The sequence below is a fragment of the Aegilops tauschii genome, chromosome 4, assembly GCF_002575655.3.
Source record: "Aegilops tauschii subsp. strangulata cultivar AL8/78 chromosome 4, Aet v6.0, whole genome shotgun sequence".
Taxonomy (NCBI): Eukaryota; Viridiplantae; Streptophyta; class Magnoliopsida; order Poales; family Poaceae; genus Aegilops; species Aegilops tauschii.
The window spans coordinates 392,713,848-392,720,449 of record NC_053038.3 but is presented as its reverse complement, the minus strand read 5'-3'; the positions used below and the strand labels follow the sequence as shown (position 1 = coordinate 392,720,449).

The window sequence follows — 6,602 nt, the reverse complement described above, 5'->3', positions numbered from 1 at the left end:
CTACTAGAAAAAGGAATATCATTCTGGCTAAGAACATGACGCACTATGGTGGATGACGGATGCCCTAGCCGACTGTGCCACCTTTCAACAGGCAGTTTATTTGCACCAAACGCTTGCTTGCTTGAGCTAAAGGAGCCGATGATACGGGGTAGAGACCTTGTCTACACCTGCCGCGCAGAAGGGTTTTCCTCGTTCCATGTTCCTTGATGAGAAAAAAAGTTGGGTGAACTTCAAGGAAAGTATGATTATCAGTGGATAAGCGATGGGCGGAGATAAGGTTTTTGGCGGCATCGGGCACATGCAAGATGTTCTTTAGATGAAGATCACGAGTAGGGGTACGAACGGTAGTGTGACCAATATGACTAATTTCCATACCTTCTCCGTTTGCAGTGTGGACTTGATCGTTGTCGTGGTACTTGTTGTGGACGGTCAACTTGTCGAGCTCGCTGGTGATGTGATCGGTGGCGCCAGTGTCCAGATACCAGCTGGTATCTACTACATAGGACGAGGTTGTGGCAGATCCGACGCTCTTCTCGTTCTTGGTGTAGGAGATGTCGAAGCGACGGTAGCATTCGAGGGCGGTGTGATTCGACCTCTTGCAGATCTGGTAGACGACCTCAGGAAGGTCATCGGCTCCTCCGTTGCCGTTGCCGCGGCCTCCATTTCCACGGCCACCGCTTCCATTGCCACGACCTCTGTTGCCGCGGCCACCTCCTCCATTGTCGCGGCCACCATTGCCACGGCCACCTCCACCGCGGCCAAAACCACCACGGCCACGAGAGATAGTATTGGCCGAGGACTGGGAGGAGTGGTTGCCACCTTCGAACATAGCAAGACGCTTTTCAAAACCGATCAACTGAGAGTAAAGTTCAGCTACCTTGATTGGTTCAGTCCTCGCGGCGCAGATGGACGAGACAAACGAGATGTAGTCGTAGTCTAGTCCGGCGAGGATGTAGGAGACCATGTCATCATCGTCGAGCGGCTTGCCTGCTGAAGCCATCTCATCGCCCAACGCTTTCATGCGCCCGATGTAGTCGGCGATGGTTGCAGTGCCCTTTTTGGTGGTGGAGAGGGCGATCCACGTGTTGACGATGTTGGCCTGCATCTGGGAGAGGAACATCTCCCTGATGGCGGTCCATGCCGCCGCGGCCTTAGTGCAGTGGGCGACTTGGATCATCACAGGTGGCGAGATCGAGTTGAGGATGAAGCTCAGCACCTGCGAGTCTTGCGCCAGGGTGACAAGATACGCCGGGTTTGGCACATCTGTCGGCTTACCGTCTTTATCGGCAAGCTTGGGCTCCGGGAACGGGTGATCAGGGTTGAGGTGATCCGTCAGCTGCGCTCCGCGGATGGCGGCTAGGGCTTGCGCGCGCCAGACCAGGTAGTTGCCCCGGTGCAGCTTATCAGCGATGGGAATGAGGGCAAAAGCGGCGGCGGCGGAGCTGGAGCTAGCCATGACTAGGTTTGGATGTGGGAGAGGAAGTTGGCTCTGAATACCATGAAAGATTGGATGAAGCATATGCCTCTGGCAGGGACGCGTTGCATGTTATATAGGCAAAGAGGTTTACAAGATTTGGTAGTTCGGTTGTGTTGGATTGATCCTCAAGAAAGGTATACAGAGATGAGGATGAATCCTAACAACCACAACTACCTGTTACAACAACCACGCAACACGCTAGCCTACCGGGCGTATATACGGTTTATATTTATACCGTATATACATGTTACAATGTATTCTAATAGTCCAAATGTGTTGTGCCATCCAACGCGGGTTTGTATCGGCCCACCGAGCAGTCCGGACGCATTTCCCCCCACAAAGGACTCCGACACCCCCGGCCCTTTAAATCACCCCTCCCGGTCCTATTTTCTTTCATTCCGCCCCTTCTACCTTGCTTTTGCATCCGCACCCTGCTCGTCCGACGATGTCGTTGTACCTCTCCGGCCGGCACACAGGCATTGCCGGACTTCCACAACCAGCACCGACACGTCCGCTCGCCTTTCACGACGGCGTCGTCCACCTAGGACCCGTCTGTAGGCAGGTACACTCCGCCCCCCAGTTGACATCGTCCATGGCGGACACCACACCTGGTAGGTGTTCGGTCAAATGTCATCGAGCTTTCGAACAGCATGTCATTTTTTTAGAGTACAAAGGATCGTGGGATACTCGACCATAGAGGATGAGTTGTTGTGCGATGCATGGTTGGCAGTATCCGCAGATTTCGTAGGCAGAAACAGAGGGGGAATCTTCTGGCAGTGCGTGCATGGTTCATTTCACGTGTGAAAGCACATTGTGCCCTACGATATGCACATCATCCAACAACGCAATTGTTGGGAAACGTAGCAGAAAACAAAAAAATCGCCCAACGATCAAGGTCCCGGATCACTATGAAGATGCATACAAGGTTAGTTCAGATCATTATCAATTTCGAGATGCAGCAGAAGAAGAGTTGGTGTAGATCGTTCTTGAAGTCCCTTGAACCGTCCACGACGATCCCTCGAATAAAAGACCGAAAGCATGACCTCTCTATAGATTGTAAGTGTACATGCTTCGTGATCCAGCAGTGATTCGCCGTCCAGAGCTAATCGTTGCTGAAGAATTAGAGGGAGAAGAAGAGAATAGCACAAGGCTTCTCTATTATGAGGATTACAGAGAATTAGAACTAGATCTAGTCTAGGTCGAACTAGACGAGAACTAGAACAAGAGAGAACTAGAGGCTCCAAAACTTATGTTCTGGGGGCTGCCCTACTCCTCTATTTATATGCGCAGACCTGGGGTCGCAACTTGGGGAGGGGACCTCCCTAAAGTCGGTTTAAACCTCAAAGATGAGTCCTCGTCATACTCTAGGGCTAAACGCCAAGGATCCCGGCGTTTACGTGAACGCCACGGGCTCCGGCGTGTGGCCCAAGGGTAGATGTCGTGGACCCTGGCATCGAGCCCCTGCCTTCCATACATCCCCTTTGTGCACCGACCTAAGGCCTCGTGGGCCTTACCCTTTGGCCCAACCAAGGTGTCCTCGCACAAGGGACCCTCTAGATTTATCCTCAAGATTTTGTAACCTTCTGGACATTAGCAGAAGTTCCTAGGACGTTCCCAGAACCATCCAGAACATTTCTGGAAACATCTGAAACTCTTTCCAGACTCTCTCAAAACTATTTCTTATGTTCCCAAAACTATTCCGAGAATATTTTCTCATAACTCCCACTCCACTAACACTCAGCAGATAATGATTCCCTTAAGCTTCTGACCCTGTAGGTTCGGTAGAACATAGTCATGAAAAAAACTCCTTTTGTTCAATGATCAATAGCGGAATCACGGACATCTGTATTGATCCTTATGAATACACAAATGATATTCGAGCGAACCTTTGGGTATCATGTGCTATTCCCTTCGCTTTGCGATACTTTACAAAACCCGAGGTGAGATATATCGTTATCCTCTTTAGTCACTCTCATGCTTACTATACATGTCTCCTCTTTACCTGTTTTGTTCTTCTTTCTCGTTGACATGTTCCGCCATCCTTGTGACCTAGTCACCTGTTTGGCCAGACGATGATGGATGTCATCACACCGAGAGAGCCCTAACAATACTGTCATGGTCTAAGGAACTAAAGCATACGTTTACTCTTCATGTTGTAACGATTGACTTGTGACGATAGAATCTCAAAGTATAACAAATAAGTTCGGTCAGTTCAATATGATCGTTCTTCCAACGTCATATTCTCAAAATTGTTTTGGGACTACTGTTATGCTTAACGATATTCCAAGATCCGGAAAACATGACCACAAACAACACTTGAGCTAGTCCTAGAGGCGAGACTAGGAATCAGGTTTTACCGTTTTATCATTCCACACGTGCTAATGAGTTCTCCATTGAATCGCATATTCCAGGATTATAGCAATTATAGCATGGAATATAAATTTTTATTTATAAACATGGAAATAAATAATACAATATTATTGACTATTGGGTAGATTTCCAACAGCAATGTGAAGTCGTTATCGTATCAACAGTGTGCCATCCAGACCTCCGTCACCAAGTTTTGTGATGCGGTTAGTCGGCTGGAGGAAATGTAGCCATTGTGCGCAGCAGAGGAGGAGATCGTAAATTTTGTTTCTTCTTGCTCAACTCGTTGATTGAATCATTCACTCAATGTTGGTCTACATGTTATGTAACCCGCATGCACTGTCATTATGTACCACAAGACAGAGAGACGACCATTTACGCACATATACTGTTGGATGAAGCTGAAGAGGCAGTATGTGTGGGACGACATGATCCGTTCATGAAAAACTTGTTGAATATCCGGTTAATCTTGTTGAATTTGAACTATTGTTGTACTAGACTTATTTGCATGCTATGTCTGGATAACTTGTGCTACTTTATATCTGAAATTTGATGAAATCCGTCGTGTTTGCATGAATTTCATCAGGTTAGCTTAAATAGTGTTTGAAACGTAACCGGACATATGTGGCTAGCTTTGGATGGCTGGCTCCCCCATCCATGTTCGCAGACTGGTCCCCCTGTCCGTGGACGGATACCAGAGCAATTTTGCGGATCAGTGTTGGAGATGCCCTAAGAGCATCTCCAGTAGAATATTTAGATGCAAAATAACTAACTTTTACATCACTAAGGCCTAAAAACGCAGCTCCAACAGATGATGTAGATGCAAACAAAAAACTGACACCACCTCCTTCAAGTGATGTAAAATACAACACTTGGAGATGCAAATTTGCATCTCCACCTACGTGGTGATGTAAAACGACAGCCGCGCGAACAGCCAACTGTCACTTCATTTCCTCCCCCACCCACCACGCGATCACGTCTTCTCCTTCCGTCGCCCGCCCACCGCACCACGCTGCACCGCTCCGCCACCAGATTCGGCCTCTCCACCACCCCCGCCGCATGTTCCGCCGCCGCCCGCCTCTAAATCTGCCCAATCTGTTGTTTTTCCGCTGCTCCGCTGCCACCTTGCCGCAACCCGATTCTTCTCCTTCCGCTGCCTAGCCATCACCCTCCGCATTTACGCCACCCCCGCCGCCCGATTAAGCCCCACCCATCGCTGCGCCGCCCCGCTCCCGAAGAAGCTCTCGAAGAGCAAGGCGGGCTTCTTCGGGGTGTTGGCGAGGCCATCCTGGAACTTCGAAGTCGAGTTCTCCGACGACCGCCGCCGCTCGATTGAAGCCCCACCCATTGCGGTGCTGCCCCGCCGCTGAAGAAGCTCTCGAAGAGCAAGACAAGCTTCTTCGAGGTGTTGGCGAGGCCGTCCTGGAACTTGAAAGTCGAGTTCTCCGACGACCGCCGCTGCTTCTGGCTCGGCACGTACAAGACTGTCGAGGAGGCTGCACGTGCGTTCGATGTGGCAGTGTGGCGTTCTGGCCGGCCGAGGACAGAGCTCAACTTTCCGAAGATCAAGACCCGAGTGGATGCGGAGTTCCTCGCGCTGAAGAATTTCTGGATGGAGGAGAGGAAGAAGAAGAAGCTCGCTATTCGCGTTGCTCCCGGCGATAATGACGAGGCAACAATGGCGAGGTTAACTCCAGGTCGAGCGGGAGTTCTTCTGGAAGCGCGAGGGCGAGCATAAGAAGGGGGTGAAGGAGGATGAGGCCGGCCCCACGACTCGTCGTACTGGCCTGACTCGGAGGAGGAGGACGACGAGTGCGACGAACCCAACAAGGAGTAGTTCTGGGAGCAGCTCAAGAGCGATGATAAGTAGTTTTATGTTCGCTGTAGTTGAAGTAGTAGTAGTTTGACCTATGTTTAAATTAGAATTATGTTTAATTATATTTAATTTAAAACTATGTTTGCTTCAAGTTAACCCTCTATGTTTGAATTGTATTTGAAATGATGTAGTAGTTGAACTAGTTTACATCTTTAAATACATCATCCATCGGACTAGAAGTTTTACATCACTAAATATACATTATCTGTTGAAGGTTAAACTTTTCTGAAGATGTAAAACTATTTTTTAATGATGTAAATTATACAACCCTTATTTTTACATCTCTAAATATACATCTTCTGTTGAAGATGCTCTAACCCCGGAAAAAAGGACCCGGCAAAAAATGGTATGCGTACAAGCGCCGACATGCTGTACTCGTTGCTCGAAGAAAGCACGTGTGGATCAGTGGATGCCATGGCGGCCCATGGGTGCGACAAGAGAGCCTGGGCGGCATGTGAACTCTATTGTCCTTTTGGTTTTGTCTTGTGAGAGCAGTGGCATACTGGCATGCGATTAGGCTAAGCTCCGGCCAGTGCACCCCAAGCGAATTTGTCGCAGCAATCATGGCCTCACGTTGTTTAAACCCTCGCTTCTCATCTTGTGCAAGTGTGGCAGTGTTTCAGCGAAAGGCCAACGTGCATGTCAAGGGCTGAGCACATTGGTATCCAGTGGGGAACAAAAATCTGAGCATATCAACAAGCTCGTGATGTTATGATCCTTCCCATTGCTCGGCAAAGGTTCGGTATGATGACATAATTTGACCCTTTTTTTCGCGTGTATATGCAGGCTAGTTAAAGAAAGGATCTGCCACTTGTCTTATGTGCTTCAGAAAATGAATTGGCACACTGCGTGCACGTACGTAACGCAAGAGAATAAGGGCAT

The 6,602-nt window shown here is 49.0% G+C and overlaps 1 non-coding gene across 1 annotated transcript; it reads right to left on the bottom strand.

The window, feature by feature from the left end:
• Nucleotides 1-840: 840 nt before the first annotated feature.
• Nucleotides 841-982, bottom strand: LOC120963668 (small nucleolar RNA Z247). The gene has a single exon (XR_005755419.1). It is a non-coding gene; the product is annotated as a small nucleolar RNA Z247 (small nucleolar RNA).
• Nucleotides 983-6,602: the final 5,620 nt, after the last annotated feature.